Consider the following 18,402-nt stretch of genomic DNA (forward strand, 5'->3'; position numbering starts at 1 on the left):
CATGAGTGAGTCTTTGCATTTTATTCATTCATTATTTTTGTTCTTTCAATTTTTATATCTTTTATTATTTTATTCATTTTTTATTATTTTTTATTATTTTTAAAGGTTCAATGGGGGAGTGACACCCGCAATGGCCAGATACGGTCATTAGAATTCGACCCTGGATTGGTACAAAGTGCTTCCTCCCAGGGTCAACGGGCTTTTGGATTCATCATACCTGAGCAGATTGGCCTCATTGGAGACCAGGAAGTTAATCCTGGCATTGGCAACAGGCTTGATTGAGAGGTGGTTGCTGAGTACTCACTCTTTCTATTTGCCCACCAGTGAGATCACCATCACACCCTTGTGCTTCCATGCCTTGACAGGATTACCATTTGGGGAGAGGCCTCTAATCCTTCTTGAGACTCTGAAAGCAAGAGAGTTTACAGACCTAATGGGTGTTGACATCCAGGATGATCAGAATTATGTCCGCCTAGGCAAGATTAGTGCTCGTTGGTGGAGGATTGGCCTGAGGGTTAACCCCGGCACCATTACACAGGTGACTAGTTCTTTTCTCCAATTTACTATGGGTTAGTGTCATTTTAGCGACCTCTGAGTCGGGATGAATATCCACATGGCTGCCCTCTTTTGGAACCTTCGGGTGGTGGACACTTGGGATGGGGGTGGGGTCACCTATGCTTATCTATTGCGGACCTTTGACCTTTTATCATACTGAGAACGGAGCCTCAAGAGAATAGGCTACATTCTCCAGGTAGCTTCCTATCCCTACACCCATTTCCTTTCATTTGATTGCACTTCCTTACTTTGACTTTTCAATTCAGCCTTGGTATTATAAACACTAGGAGATTATTGCCCCCATACTAAAGGATCCTCAAGCATTGTTCTTCCCTGTAGCCACGAGGTGGGGAAATGGTTAGGTACTCAAGGGCCACCGTCATCCTCTAGGGGCCACTTCTCATTCCCTTTTGAATGGACTTACAGAGGTAAGTCATGTTTGGCATTGAATTTCCTTTAGTCTTGTGGTGTACTTCTTTTGAATTTGCAGGTTACTTGGAGGCTGTTTCAACATCTTAGGTTTCCTACACCAGGTGAGGTCACTCGAGCCAGGCACTTGAAAGAGAGTTGAGCTCTATTCAGGGGTATCTGGGACCACACTTGGTATTTGAGAGGGCGGGTCACTCTCCAATGGTCCGATTCAGACACGCGCTTCCTTCCTTGTCTTACTTCACAGACTATGCATCACCCAGAGTGCATCCCTAAGGATCAGATTGAGGGATTGGCTAAAGGAATATGGGATGATTCCTTCCTAGACCAAAGTGGGGATTATTGGACCTTCATCGTGGAAGAGATCATCTGTACCCCTTTTGGTCCAAGAGGCTCATTGGTATGTTTCCCTTCCTAAATAATCTTTTTATACTTCAAATCCTCTTTTTTTTCTTTCTTCATTTTTTTTTTTTTTTTTTTTTGCTCTAATTGATGTTCTTTCAGTGGAGGACATGGCATGCATCCCCTTCTTTTGTCTGGCTGCAATTGTATGCTATTGGTTCTTCCCATGTCGGGCCTTCCATTGGTGCAAGTGGTTCTCACAACATGGCCACTGTTCCCTTTCACAGTTTCCTGGGTTGGTCTTATCCTAATGCAACCCATCCTGGCATCCCTTAGCTTCTGGAACCTAGACTGGATTGAGATACTTCTCTTGGGCTGCCCATTCCATATGATTGTGAGTATCCAACCACTTCTCATTTGATTGTCCTTTAACTTATTTTGGCTGACATAGTCTTCATCAGGTGTCTCTGGAAACCTATGCTGAGATTAGGAGAATGCACCAGAGTTTATGTGAGGTGGTGCCTGATAAGGTATCATCCCCTCTTTAACCTTGTCCTTCTTCTTTAGTTGCTCTAAGTAGCTATCTTAAGGTGACAAGTCAGCTCTAAGTAGCAAGAGATTGCTTAGTGTAGCATGCTGATTCAGGATCTTACTCACTCAGAGGATGGCAAACTCAGGATTGGCAACTGCTCGATCCTCAATGTTCCATGAGGATGACCCTGAGTATGGCTAGATGAGGATTTCGACTCTTAGGGATCTGTTCATGTAGTTCCTATAGACACAAGCATATGTATACCTTTTTTTTTTTTTTTTTTTTTCCCTCCCCATGTTTATTCTTTTTTTTTTTTTCTTTTTGTATTGCCAGACTTGGCATTTTATGAATGGAAATCTATCTTTATTTATGATTTTGAATTCTTAAGCACAATTAATTCCACTACTCAAGCCTTCATTAGAATAATCAGAATAACATGAAAATCCAAATATCACCTCACTTTACTACCAAGTGAATTACGTAAAATGGAAACAATCTCCCTACCACAGATAGGATAGGTAGGTAACAATGTGGGGAGACAATCCTTTGGGTGGGTAGAAGTTCAACAACTTGTCTAGGTCCTTCGCTTTTAGTCCATACTGTCGGCTGATGTAAGTGAGCAAGCAAAAGGATGCATGAGTCAATCCCATCAAACTGACATAGTTGTCTCCAGGGGTCTTCATTAGAAAATCCTCTTATGGTCACCATGGGCCTCTCCATGCAATATCTTGTTCAGTTCATCCTTCTAGGTAATCCTCCCAATCAATGATAAGCTTGAATTCTGGGGCTTCCCTCTTATCTTGGTAGCAAAGAGCCCTGAGTTCGCATCCATTTAATGGCTTGGTTAGCTTCAATTTTTCAAGTAGCCAAATCTAGAAAATAGCAGGACTTCCTTAATAATGATCAAGTCCAATTTTAAGGCTATGGCTTATGTCATAAAATCCGTTGAGTGTCTCTACAAGGACCGTGGGGATGATGTCACCTCCTTCCATCAATTGCTTTACCACTTCTATCAGAACAAGTGGTGCACCACACCCAGGAGTCTAGAGAACATAGCGAGCTATCATCCAAAGTAGAGAAGCATCCTGTGATCTTTGCTAATGGATTCCTCCCAGTGATATATACTGAATGAAGACCTTAGCCACCTTTAAAATGTCAATCTTCCCATATCTAATGAACTACTTCATTCCCTCCTTTCCCCATATGAAGAAGTCCTAAATTTCCTCTAAGTAGTCTTTCTTCAAAGATGGTTGAATCCACCTGCCCCTAGATGGAGATAACATACAAACTCAGAATTCTTCCAGAGTTGGGTAGATCTCAACCAACCCAAATTGAAATATGTGAAGATGGGTATCACAGTGTTAAGGCACCTGTCAGAGTAAATTGTGATGTAATTCTCACCCAATCCGACTGAGCATTGACATATTCATAGATTCTAATAGTTCTGGTGCCATTATGTTTATGTCCAAGGTCCATTTTCTCAATGTCTTAGCCAAAGAGCCCATGATTTTCCCTGAAACCATCACAAGCACAGAAGAGATGTGATGATTTTTCAAAGTATCACTCATTAATTTGTTGACACAACCAAACTTTTACCGTTGTTGCATCAAAATCTTTGTTTTTTTTACTAATCAAGGAAAGAGAATGAACATACCTTGATATACTGGTGCCGGATGGTGACTTTTGGGGGATGGAATTCTCGACACAAATTTAGAGGACCATAGGTGAATGACTGATACCTAATGGCGTTGTATGCCAAATGGCAATTCTTAGGGGCACAAGCTATGATGATCTTTTTATATACCTTGATTATTAATCTAGGAACCAACTTATTGTCTTGAGATTGTTGAAACCGCACTTGCACATGACAAGTTGGCTACGTATCCCTTTAGAGGATTCAGGTCAAGCGTAGTTCGGGCTATTCACCCTTTTAGACTTAATATTTCTTAAGTTGATCCATATTGGGCCATCCAGGTATTTCTTCACCATTGTGGTCTATGAATTTTATAGCCTTGCCTTGTACAATTTCTTTGAAAGTGAATGGGCCACTCCAAATAGGCTAGAATTTTCCTCTTGGGTCATAAATTGGAGCTCTTTGTTCTCAAAGAACAAGCTCAAACTCTTCTATGTGATGGAGCTTCACATTCTTGTTGAAGGCCCTTGCCATTCTTAGTTGATATATCTTCGAATTATCCATGGTCTTTATACATCTTTCACCGAGAAAGTTGAGCTCGCTATGTCTGGCTTTTACACATTCTCCTTTCGATAACTAACTATCCAAAAGCACCCTTAGGGATGGTACTAGGATTTCCACAGGTAGGATCGCCTCAACCCATATACCAATGAAAAATGAGATGCCCCTCTTGAGGATCGTACAGAAGTCAAATATGCCCATAAAGCAAGTGGCAACTTATCCACCCAATCCTTGCGTGTTTTAACCATTTTTTGTAGGATGACCTTGATGTTCTTGTTAGTTGCTTCTACTACCCCAATGGTCTACAGCCTGTAAGTGGTAGAGCAATGCCTTTTGATATTGAACTTTATGTAGATTTTGTCAGTTTTGCCCTAGAAATGGGATCTTTGATCCTATATCAGCTCTTGAGGCACTCCATATCGGTAAATGATATTTTCTTGGATGAATTTTTCTACCTTAGCATATGTGAGGACTGCATATGATTGAGCTTCTACCCATTTGGTGAAATAATCAATGGCTACCAAGATGAATTAGTGATCAGGGCTCTGTAGGGACACCAGGGCTTCAATAGGTGCATCGGAGCTTTGGTATTGATGTCGAGGCTCGGTGAGGGGGCCGGAGCTCTGACAGGGGCACCGGGGCTCAGTGAAGGCACCGGGGCTCAGTGAAGGCACCGGGGCCTCAGGGGTCTGGGTAGGTGCACACGGGGTTTCGATAAGGAATGCCAAGACCCTGGTAGGGGTATTACGGTTCACGAGGCTCGCAAAGTCGAATGGTGTGCTTGAGGACACGCAATATTGGGCAAGGTTAGTGCATGTGTGGGTGGGGTTTGGGCGCTCAAGGTAAGGTGTGGGGGCTTGCATGGGCAGGGATTGGGCACTCAAGGCAAGGTGTGGGGGCTTGCATGGGTGGGGTTAGGGCGCTCATGGAGCAACTTCTGGGATTGATTACGGGAGATCCGATGGTCTAATTTTGACATACCATATATTGTTGGTATTGTGATTCCGAATACTATGCATCTGTAAGGTCGCCATGGACTGGATTCCTTCGTATATGAAAAGTCATACTTTGACCCTTCTTTTCTCTCATATGGGATTTCTGGGTGAGTATGGAATGTTTTCGGGTTGGGTTACCTCAGTCAATTATCATCTCCATCATTCGGAAGTGAGAAGTCATGTCCAAGATCGTAAGTCATCATAGCTGGGGGGTGACAAAATTGGGTGTCTACAGAATGCCCCTCTTTGGCTGAGGCATGTGCCAACAACCAAAGGGCAAAGAAATGAACGACTATATTTTGTCACCCAATGTATGTACTGCCATCATCTTGATCATCTATGACATTATTGAGAATACAACAGATAATATCTTTAACTACTCACAGTTTAGGATCTTACCTGGGCCATCAATTATTCGAAAGAGATTCACTGCTCTTTCAATCCTACAAAAGATGTTAGCACTTGATCTTTGACTTTTCCTAGGCTGGGCTTCCATGTGCCAGTCTAGGGTACAGGAAAGAAATTCGCTGCTCTTTCAATCTTGTAAAAGACTGGCACAGGAAAGAAATTCGCTGCTCTTTCAATCTTGCAAAAGACATTAGTATTTAGTTCTTGGCTTTTCTTAGGCTGGGCTTCCATCTGCCGACCCAAGGAATTGACCAATGGGATTGGGCCACTTGAGGCTAGTTCACTGAGATTGGGCCACCTAGGGCTAGTTCAATGAGATTTTTTTCACTTCTTGATTTTTGCCTTTTGCCCTTTGATTGGGATTCTTGAATTTGAACCTTTGGATTGGAATCTTTGATTTTCTTCTTCTCTTTTTTTTTTTTTATGAATTTGATTTGAATTTTTTACTTTCCCCATGAATTTGGCTTGAATTTTTTACTTTCCACATGTGTTTGACTTTCACCTTCCACATGAATGTGATGTAAATTTTATCTACCTCATGAATTTGCTTTGAATTTCACTTTCCACTTGAATTTAATTTTTGCCTCCCACATGAGTGTGATGTAAATTTTATCTACCACATGAATTTGCTTTAAATTTCACTTTCCATTTGAATTTGATTTGAATGTGCTTTGAATTTGATTTGCATCTTGAATCTTGTGGTAGAATCTTTGAGTTACACCTTGGAATTTGAATCTCAAAAAAAGTTTTTTTTTTAAACCACAAAATGGTCCCCCACTTACTCATTTCTCATTCCGATTTTTCTGAGTTGAGAACGATTCGTGGGTGGTTGAGATCGGGTTTTTTGAATTTCCTCAAAGATTTGAAGATTGTTTGAAGTTCTTCACACTTTGTCGGGTTTCTTCAAAATTTTCATCGATGATCTTTGAGTTGTCTTTGAAGTTCTTCATCTTCTCTTTGAAGATCTTCAAAGTTCTTGAGGAGGGAGCCATTTAGAGAATTAGAAATCCCTTTGGGATTTTTTTACAAATTGTTAAACTTCTTGGGGTTCCTCATAATTTGGAAAAAAAATGGCCAAGAGAAAGAAGAGAAGGATTCGCGGAGGAATCCAGCTAGATGGCATGGAGACTTGCGGTACTTCATCAAAGGGAGACGAGGGTCCCACAGACTGGTATACTGGATGGATGTTTCAAAGGACTCGGGGTCACATATGTAGCTTCGTATGGGACATATGGGTGAGTCTTTGCATTTTATTCATTCATTATTTTTTTTATTTTTAAAATTTATATATTTTTTTTTATTTTTAGAGGTTTAATGGGGGAGTGGCACCCCCATTAGCCAAATATAGTCTTCCAAATTTGGCCCAGGATTGGTACAAAGTGCTTTCTCCCTGGGTCAAGGGGCTAGTGGATTCATCTTACCTGAGTAGATTGGCCTCATTGGAGACCAGGAAGTTTAGCCCGACATTGGCAAGAGGCCTAATTGAGCGGTGGTGGCCGAGTACTCACTCTTTCCATCTCCCCGTTGGTGAGATCACCATCACACCTTGTGCTTTTATGCCCTAACAGGCATACCATTTGGGGAGAGGCCCCTAATCCTTTTTGAGACTCTGACAGCAAGAGAGTTTACAGACCTGATGGGTGTTGACATCTAGGATGATCAGAAATATGTCTTCCTAGGCAAGATCAATGCTTGTTGGTCGAGGATTGGCCTGAGGGTTAACCCTGGTACCATTGCACAACAGACCCATTCTTTTCTCCTATTTACTATGGTTTAGTGTCTTTTTAATGACCTTCGAGGCGGGATGGATATCCGCATGGCTGCCCTCTTTCAGAACCTTTAGGAGGTGGACACTTGGGATTGGGGCAGGGCCGCCTATGCTTACCTATTGCGGACCCTTGACCTATTATTATATGGAGATCGGGGCCTCAAGGGAGCAGGCTACATTCTCCAGGTAGCTTCTTATCCATACACACATTTCCTTTCATTTGATTGCACCTCCTTACTTTGACTTTTCAATTCAGCCCTGGTGTTATGAACAGTTGGAGATTATGGCCCCCGTACTAAAGGGTCCTCAAGCATCGTTCTTCCCCTTAGCCATGAGGTGGGGAAATGGTCAGGTGCTCAAGGTCTTGTCATCCCCCAGGGGCCACTGCTTATTGCCTTTTGAATGGACTTACAGTGGTAAGTCATGTTTGGCATTGAATTTCCTTCTATCTTGTGTTGTACTTAGTTCTTCTGAATTTGTAGGTTACTTGGTGGCTGTTTCGGCATCTTAGGTTTCTTGACCTTGGTGAGGTTGCTCGGGCCAGGCACTTGTCAGAGGGCCGAGCTCTATTCAGGGGTATCTGGGGCCACGCTTGTTATTTGGGAGAGAACATTAGGTTCCCTCCTTGTCTTCCTCCACCTACAATGCATCACCCAGAGTGCATCCCTGCAGATCAAATTGAGGGATTGGCAGAAGGAATATGGGATGATTCCTTCCTAGACCAAAGTACAGATTATAGGACCTTCCTCGAGGAAGAGACTGTCTATACTCCTTTTTGTCTTAGAGGCCCCTTAGTATGTTTCCCTTCCTGAATATCCTTTTCATACTTCAAATCCTCTTTGTTTTTTTTTTCTTTAATTGATGTTCTTTCAGTGGAGGACACGACATGCAGCCCCTTCTTCTACCCGGCTGCAATCGTATGCTACTGGTTCTTCCCATATCAGGCTTTCCATTGCTGTAGGTGGTTCTCACAACATGGCCACTGCTCCCTTTCATGGTTTCCTGGGCTAGTCATATCTTAATGTGTAGACACCCAATTTTGTCACCCTCCCCTAGCTATGATGACATATGGATCTTGGACGCGACTTTCGTTTTCAATCGACAGAGATGATAACTGACTGAGGTAACTCTTCCCAGGAGCATTCCACACTCACCCAAAATTCCCAGAAAACCTGCACAAGAGAAAAGAAGGGTCCAATTATGACATTTCATACACGAAGGAATCTAGTCAAAGTGATCGCATAGATGCATAGTACTCAAAATTATGATTCCAAAGATATATGGTACTTTAAAATTGGACCATTGGATCTCTCGCAATCATTCCCGATAATCAAACTTTAAGTAACCAAACCCCACCCACGCGAGCACTCATGCCTTGCCTTAAGTGCCCAAGCCCTGCCCATGCAAGCACCCTTGCCTTGAGTGCCCAAACCCCGTCCATGTGAGCCCCCATGCCTTGCCTTGAGTGCCCAAGCCCCGCGTGCACACGGCTAAGCCTTGTGTGTACCCGACCAAGCCCTACGTGCACTCGACCAAGCCCTGTGTGCAAGCAACTGAGCCTCGCAATGCACACGGCTAAGCCTTGTGTGTACCCGACCAAGCCCTGTGTGCCCTCGACCAAGCCCCCCGTGTACCCAACTGAGTCCCACGCATTCCCTACTGAGTCTCGCACTTTCCCTACAAAGTCCTATGCGTTCCCACACCCATGCCAAAGCCCGAACAATCATGCAGTTGCCCTAGCCCCATTATCGGAACCCCAACACCACTGCTGAAGCTCCTACAGCTGTGCTAGAGCCCTAGTGGTTGTGTATGAGCCCCAGCGGCTATGCTGGAGCCCTAGTACCTATGTTGGTGTTCCAGCACCCCCGCTGAAGCTGCCGCACCCCTATCAAAGCCTCTATCTTTCCCACTAATGATCAGAATCCCCCCTTCGGTAGTCGTATCGGAGAAAGAATTCCCTCTTCACCCGCCTGTGTACCCTACTCTACCCCACTAGCGTACCCTACACTGTGCCCTCCTATTGGTCCAAAAAGGAATATTTTTATCTTATTGGCCCAAAAAAATTACCTTTCGCCCCATTGGCTATTTTCTATTACCCTTCACCCCATTGGTCCAAAATTTCTTACTTTCACCCCATTGGTTTAGGAAAATTACTTTTACTACCATTGGCTGAGAAATTTTCTCTCTCCTCCCTATTGGTCTAAATTCTATAAATACCCCCTCCTTTGGATTTAACACAACACCAAACCCACCAAGGTTACCCCACAGTCCTAAGAAGTGAAGCTCTTCCCTCTCTCCTCCCCTTTCCCCCTTAAGGTTTTCCAACTCTTCGGAGAGACCTTCATAAGATCCAGAGTTTCCTTTGGATCTTCAAAGTGTTCTTCGGGCCTTCGGGACTCTTCAATCCTTTGCTTTCTTTGAGTGATATTTTTAGGAAAAGTTCCCTCCTAGTCCTCCGATAGCCTATCCCCAACGGAAGCTCTGTTCGAGTGCCACCTCGGCCTAGCCCTCCGATAGCCTATCCCTAGCAGAAGTTCTATCCGAGTACCACCTCAGCCTAGCCCACTGATAGCCTATCTCCAGGGGAGGCTCTGTCTGAGTGCCACCACAGCCTAGCCCTCCGATAGCCTATCCCCAGCGGAAGCTCTATTTGAATACCACCTCAGCCTAGCCCTCTGATAGCCTATCCCTAAGGGAAGCTCTGTCTGAGTGCCACCACAGCCTAGCCCTCCGATAGCCTATCCCTAGTGGAAGTTCTATCCAAATACCACTTCAGCCTATATCTAGAAATAGCCTTCCCTAGCTGAAACTCAGTCCAAACCCAAATCCAAAAGCAACCGTTCCTAGCTGGAACTCTGGCCAAATAGTATCATAGTCAGCATCTCTCGAGAAAGGAAGTTGGAGGTCAAGACCATCTTCTCCTAAGCCGGGAGAATCCATAAGAAAGTTTGTACTAGCATCAACCAAGGGTTCCACCCCTCTTGACCCGAAATAGGGGTTAAGTTTAGGTATAATTTCTCAATAGAATTAGCGATGTAGACTTTATATAGACCTTGTTTTAGTGTATATATTTAGTTAAATTCAGTCAATGTATATATGTGTGTGCATGCGAAATAGGAATAATCGTGAAAAATATTCGTTCTCAAGCATCTAGTAGGAAGACCGGTTGAACCAGGTAGATTGGGTTCCTAACACCTTCCCAATTCTACAACCTGACACTTACCCTAAATCTTTGGACCAGACCAACTTTCGGGCCCTTTTCTCCAAAATTGGGCCCACCCCTAGGTCCTAGGCCCATAATCCTAGGTGGTGACTCCAAATCCTTTTATATGATCCCGATCCCCGAGTTAGACCATAATCAAACCCCCGTCTCGAATGATGAACTTTACACTCTGGCAAAATAGGCCTCCATATACCTCCGACGGTGATATGGCAGCACGGGGCCCGAAGGGTAAGCACACATGACATGGCCCTCCCTCATTAGAAAGAGACAGAGAGGAGAGAGGACAGAATCGATGCAAAGCTTTTCTTCCCTCCCCACAAAGGACAGGAACAGCAAAACATATTTTTACGACCACTACCCTCGTAGTGGTGACTCCATTGGGGAAGAATGTCAAGCTTTTGACACTAGATGCTACCATTAAATGTAAGAACATTTTCCACCACCACATTTGTTTGAAAACATGTTTGGCTAACCTCATTTTAGTAATTGTATTCGCTAACCACATCATGCATCGTGCTTGAAGTGAAATCATTTTGTGAGAGACTCCCTGTCATGCCCGCACCCTCAAGGAGGTCAATGCATGTCATAGAGAGTACTCTGAGAGAAAATGGTAGCCGCTTCTGGTACAAGGGTGTGGGGTATAGTTAAACGGTGATGATGTTCATAATTGTGCTAGCACCCTTGGGGAGGTCCGTGCACTTTATGTCATTCTGAGATCGAATAATGATATCCCTGCATTACACTTTTGCACACAATCGCTCATAGTTCCACTACCCCATAGCCAGTTGCTTAACCTTGTGTGTAATCATGAGTAATGGGCAAGGAAGTCACCCCTTGATCTCGTACCTATGGGTATATCAAAAGGATCATGTACCTTGCGTATATAGATCCTGTCAAGGAATCTTTATTGGTCCTATTGCATCCACTGCATGCTCACATCTTGTAGGAAATAGATGGAGAATGCTAGGAACACCACAAGCTGATCTGTAGAATTTGTTTGTGGTCTTGAAAAGAAATTTTCCTATGATATGTTCTAGTTATAAAGAAATGCTTTCCTAAGTGGGCTTCGGATAAAAGGTGTCCTTCCTCTTAAAAATGAAATGTGGATGATTTGGCATGCACAATCCGGACTGACTTCTGTCGAAGTCGCACAAAATGCCGAATTATCGAAAAGACCCGAGGAAACTAGGAGGAAGGTCACCTAGTGGGATAAGATAAAGGAAAGCATGACTTTATTGGCAAAGAATGTATTAATAGGGATGTTTGAGTCAAGCCATTTGTATGAATCTCCCCCTTATGGCATTGAGTGGACTAGGGGCATCAACCCCTATCCACTCCCTACCATTGAGTGGACTAACCTTGGATGGATCGTTGGTTGTTAATTTAGTGAATGTGTGAACAAGGGGTTAGGAATTCTAGAATCCTAAAATAAACCACTTTTGGTTTAGGCATAATTCCACACCTCAAGTATTCTCTGTGGTCCATTTGGACACATTAGGGTACTCGGTTGATTCATCTAAGTTTAGTATCACCTCCTTCGTCTCCCTGAGATTACTTACCACCAAATGATTACAACCCAATTAGTATGGATCCACATGACCCTGAGGTACACGAGCAAGCATGGGTCCATCCTGTAAAGACTTTACAGATAGAAATGGCCGAGGTCAAGAGAGGAATAGCGCAGATAACGCATACACTTCAAAACTCTCCCTAGATTGGGCTGGCACAAGGTACTAGAGAGTTGGATCTGAACGGACCTATTAGTCATCATAGGAACTCTTCCCAAGTTGACTCAAGAGAACCGGAGCAAGTTAGGGCAACCCGTCAGAGAGGAGCTTCTCCTACCTGTCCAAATAGTCAATGGGGAACCTACTCCAGAGTCACTCCTCTCAGGGTACTGATTGAAGACGAGGAAGAAGAGTTTGCAGTAGACCTCCGGATGGAACCTTCAGAGATGGAGAGAGAGAAAGATCAGGGAAAAACTAGAAAAGTTGGAAAATATGCTCTGAGCTGGGAAGAGTTCGGAAAGCCAAACATTAGATTCAGATGAAATGAGTTTCTTCTCCAGGGCAAGAATTCCTGAGAAATTAAAGTGGCAAACTAATAGGTTTGATGGGTCAGGGGACCCCAAGGCTCATCTCAAAGTTTTTCTCAGCATCGCTAAGTCATTGCAACTTACAGACAACCAGATGGGGCAAGCCTTCATGTTAACCCTATCAGGACCAGCACTAAGGTGGCTCACACAGTTGGATTCATCCCAAACTCAGAATTGGACGATAGTGGTGAAAGCCTTCACCAAGTAGTATTCATACAATACCGAAGTGGATGTGAAACGTTAGGAGCTTGAGACGTTAAGGTAGTAGCCTAGAGAAGGTTTCACCACCTTCTTGATAAGGTTTAGGGACAAGGCAGCCAAGATGGCAGATCGGTATTTAGAAGCAGAGCAAGTAGAGATGTTGATAGAGAACTTATCAAAACCATAGTATGATGTCCTCTACTACCAACATCTACAAACCTTTGATGACCTAATAGCCACTGGTACACGTGTGGAGAATAAAATTCTAAGGGAAGCCCAGTATCAAGGATCATCCCAAGATGCATGCAAGAGCACCAAAGTTAGACAGGGAAAGGGCCCCAAAACTAATGTGGTAGGTGCGGTCCAACAATCGGTCTCACCGGCCACTTCTCCATGGCCATTTGTGATACAAGCAGATGCACCCTCCCAAAAGGCCCCTCGTCCAAGAAGACAATTTTTTGATTTGGGAATGGCAGTGACAGTAGTGTATGAGAAGCTAAAGAAACAAGGATTGCTAGGGACAGTGGCTCCAAGGGCAATTAGTAACCCTCCTCCAGGTTGGTATAGGGATCATGAATATTATGCTTACCACACTCAGAAGGGGCACATCACTGAAAGATGTATAGGTCTTCTACATGCAATCCAGGATTTAGTTGACAACGGGACCATTGAAGTCAAGGTTAAGCAACCTCCCAATGTTAACACTAATCTACTACCCAATCATGTGAATAACCTGGATGAAAAAGCCACAGAGAGTGATCGCACTCAACTTATTGTATCCCAAGCTCAGAAGAATCACATGAATTCCCGTGCTTATAGAAAAGTCATGAGTCAAAGGGCTAGAGCCATGAGGACTCGCAAAAGGAAAGAGTCATCAAAAGAAGAATAAGAAGATCGGACTCCCACTGTTCATCCTTCCTCATCAACAGAAGGATCTACCTTACCATACCTCCAACCTTTACCATATTATCAACCTCCATCATATCATCAATCTTCACCACACCACCAAGGAGAAGGAATTTCTTCATCTTATCACCCCTAATCTTCATATCCTACCTCTCACATCACATCACCTTCATGCCATCTCGCTTTGTATCTCTCATCCCGCTCACAGCAATCTCATTCTCAAGGTTCGGTATACAACCCAAAAGAAGGATGGATAGATGGGTACAATTGAAAGGATATGCTTGCACTACCAGATTATCCAAAGATGACCTCATCAACATGATTAGTGAAGGCATTAGGAGAAGACCATGAGGGTGATTCCACTTCTCTAATTCAGCCTACTATATCTTCAGAGGATAACCCAGAGGTGATTGAAGAGGTTACAGATGATCTCCTCAAAGCAATAACATCATTGGCCATAGGGGAAAAGATTAAAGAGTACATCTCCCTAATCCACGTAGGGAGTGACACAGAGGATGATGAATCAGATAAAGAACTAAGTGAGGGAGAAATCAGTGAAGATGTGAAAGATGGAGATGACTCTGATTCTCAAGATGATGGTGAATACACAGACTGGGATGACTACCAGGGTCCTTGGTACAATGATGATGATGATGAATCAGGGTACTACTCACCCAGAGATCTTGGAGGATATTCTGTGTATGCAATTGGTGAGGATGACCCAATAATTGATCCCACGGATGCTATTCAACAAACACCTATCCAGAAGAACCATTGCACTATTGAAGAAATAGCAGCAACTTTCTCAAAAGGAGAAGAAGGCCTTTTGTGACATCTCTTCATCCATCGAGCCATCGAACCGCTCTTAAATTCGACTAGCATTGGAGAAGACTTCAAGTTTACTTAGGCTATCGAGTCAACCAACCTGAATACCATTGACAAAAGCATAAAGTCGGTTATCAAGTCTATAGTTGAGTCTGTTGTTAAGTCTGTTGTTTATGATTTTGTGTCGGCCTCTCCTCTCGAGGAGAGTCCAGAGTCCATGTATGTCGAGTCTGTTACTCCTTTCATGAATGAAATTTCTGATTCCAAGTATGACTTGCCTCCTTTTTCTAATGATGATCTTAATAAATATCAAGAGTTAATAAAACAATGCCAATCAAAGAAAGCCCAACCCATCCATGAGGATACCCGGGTTATTAACCTAGGAGCCGACCAATGCCTTTAAGAGGTAAAAATTGGTACCACCCTAGATGATGAAGAAGAAGAATGGATGATCAGTCTTTTGAAGGAGTTTACCGAAGTCTTTGCTTGGTCTTATGAGGATATGCTTGGTATAGATCCCGCTATTGTGTAACATCGATTGTCGACCTATCCTGGGGTGAAACCAGTAAAGCAGAAGCTCCGAAGAAAAATGAGGCCAAAATGGAGTGAGAAGATCAGGGAAGAAGTTGTGAAGCAGTGGAATGCAAGGTGGCTTCTACAAGTGGTGAAGTACCCCCAATGGTTGGCTAACATAGTCCAGTACCTAAGAAAGATGGCAAGGTATGAATGTGCGTAGACTTCCAGGATCTTAACAAGGCAAGCCCTAAAGATGACTTCCCCTTACCTCACATTGATGTATTGGTGGACAACACAGTAGGTCATGCCCTGTTATCATTTATGAATGGATTCTTGGGATACAACCAAGTAAGCATGCACCTAGAGGATTGTGAGAAGATAGCCTTCACCACTCCGTGGAGAACCTATTGTTACAAGGTGATGCCTTTTGGACTAAAGAATGCAAGGGCAACTTATCAGAGAGCAGCTATGGCCATATTGCGTGACATGATGATCAAAGATGTGGAAGTCTATGTGGATGACATGATAGTGTAGTCGAAAGATCTACAGGGGCATATTCCCACACTAAGGCGATTCTTTGAAAGGATCAAGAAGTATCAGTTGAAGTTGAATCCTTAAAAGTGCATATTTGGGGCAACAACAAGAAAGTTGTTAGGTTTCTTGGTGAGTCAAAGAGGCATTGAAGTCGGCCCTATCAAGATCAAGGTAATTCAGAAGATGCCCACACTTAGGACTAAGAAGCAAATACGAGGATTTTTAGGTCACATCCAGTATATCAGCAAATTTATAGCTTAGTTGACTACAATCTATGAACCAATTTTTAATCTACTGAAGAAGATCAGCCCATGGAATGGAATGACCAATGCCAACAAGCATTGATAAGATCAAAGGATACCTCATGAACCCACCCGTATTGACACCACCGGTGGAAGGAGAACCACTTCTGTTGTACTTATCCGTAGGAGAATATTCCATAGGTTCGTTGTTAGCACAGAAGGCGACCGGTAAGGAGCTGAGCATGCCATATATTACCTCAGTAAGAAGTTCCTGGAGTATGAGACACAGTATACATCTTTAGAAAGAACTTGTGCCACATTAATTTGTGCAACAAAAAGGTTACCTCTTTGAGAAACCAGCCCTAATAGGAAGGATGGCCCATTGGCTACTTTTGCTATCAGAGTTTGACATCACCTATGTTACTCAGAAGTCTATCAGGGGGTAAGTTATAGCTGATCATTTGGCTACACACCTCGCGGAAGATGGAAGGGCCTTGGGTGATGCCTTTCCTGATGAAGAGATCACAGCAATAGGAGAAGAAGACGTAGCTAATGAGTAGCAATTGCTCTTTGATGGAGTAGCTAATCAAAAGGGGTGTGGTGCGGGAATATTGCTTGTCACTCTTGAAGGCCTTTATTTTCCTTCATTATTCTGCCTCGATTTTCCCTGTACCAACAACATTGTTGAATATGAAGCTTGTGCTTTGGGACTAGAAATGGCCCTGACCATTGGGGTTAAAAGGATCAAGGTGTATAGAGATTCAACCATTGTCATTTGTCAAATGCAAAGAAAGTGGAAGACCAGAGATGACAAGCTGAAGCCGTATCAAGAACATCTGGAAGAGGTGATTGAACACTTTGAGAAGATCTCATTCAAATACTTTTAGAGAGATAACAATAGGCTTGCTGATGCCCTCGCAACCTTGGCATCCGTGGTAGAATGCAACCCTATGGCTAGGGTCCGACCATTCTTTGTAGAACAAAGAAGTAGGCCCATTTATTAAAATTCGGTGAACTCTCTCACTGTGGATTGTCGATCTTGGTTTGCTCACATAGTGGATTTCATCGGAGAGAGAAAGAACCTGAGTGGAGCAACTGACAAAGAAAAGAAGTTTCTAAGGAGATATGACACTCAGTTTATTCTTCAAGAGGATTTGTTATACAAGAGATCCTATGACGGAATACAATTGTTGTGTGTAGATGAGGAACAAGTAGCAACAATTATGGAGGAAATTCATCAAGGCCTTTGTGGATCCCATATGAATGCCAAGATGCTAGCTAAGAAGATCCTCAAGCTAGGATACTATTGGAACACGATGGAAGTAGACTATGTAGGCTATGTCAAGAAATGCCACAAATGTCAGATATTTGCTAACATTATACATATCCCGCCAACAGAGTTGCATTCGCTTAGTTCTCCTTGGCCATTCTCTACTTGAGGCATTGACATCATTGGAAAGGTCAACCCCAAAGCATCCAATGGTCACGAATTCATCTTGGTAGCCATTGACTATTTCACTAAGTGGGAGAAGCTCAGTCATATGAAGTCCTTATATCTACTAAAGTAGCAAAGTTCATCCAAGAAAATATCATTTCACGTTATGGAGTACCTCAAGAGCTGATATCGGATCAAGGATCCCACTTCTGGGGCAAGACTGACAAGATCTACACAAAGTTTGGTATCAAGAGGCATCGCTCTACCACATATAGGCCACAGACCAATGGGGCAGTAGAAGAAGCTAACAAGAACATCAAGGTGATCTTACAGAAAATGACTGAAACACACAAGGATTGGGTGGATAAGTTACCACTTGCTTTATGGGCATATCGGACTTCTATGCGATCCTCGACTGGGGCAACCCCTTTCTCTTTGGTATACAGGATGGAGGTAGTTCTACAAGTAGAAATCATAGTACCATCCCTAAGGGTGCTCCTTGATAGTCAGCTACCTGAAGGAGAATGGGTGAAGGCTAGACATGACGAGCTCAACTTTCTCAATGAATGGCATATGAAGGCCATGGATAATCTGAAAAAAATATCAACTGAGAATGGCAAGGGCCTTCAATAAGAATGTGAAGCCCCATCACATAGAAGAGGGTGAACTTGTTCTTTGAGAACAAAGAGCCCCAATTCATGACCCAAGAGGAAAATTTAGGCCCAACTGGAGTGGCCCATTCACTGTTAAAGAAATTCTACCAAGCAAAGCTATGAAACTCATAAACCATAGCGATGAAGAAGTACCCGGACTGGTCAACATGGATCAGCTCAAGAAATATTGTGTCTAATAGGGTGAATAGCCCGAACTACGTCAGACCTAATTCCTCTCAAGGGATACGTAGGAAACTTGACATGTGCAAGTGCGGTCCTAACAACATCAAGGCAGTAAATTGGTTCCTAAACTAATAATCAAGGTATCTTAAAAGATCATCATAATTTGTGTCCCCCATGAATCACCATTTGCCATGCAAGGCCATTAGGTATCTGTCATTCCCCTATGGTCCATCGATTCTTATCCAGGATTCTATCCCCTAAGAATCACCATTTGGCATGCAAGGCCATGAGGTATCTGTCATCCACCTATGGTCCTTCAGATTCTTTTCTAGGATTCTATCCCCCCAAAAGTCACCACCTGGCACC

The sequence above is a fragment of the Macadamia integrifolia genome, chromosome 14 (assembly GCF_013358625.1).
Source record: "Macadamia integrifolia cultivar HAES 741 chromosome 14, SCU_Mint_v3, whole genome shotgun sequence".
In the NCBI taxonomy this organism is placed as follows: Eukaryota; Viridiplantae; Streptophyta; class Magnoliopsida; order Proteales; family Proteaceae; genus Macadamia; species Macadamia integrifolia.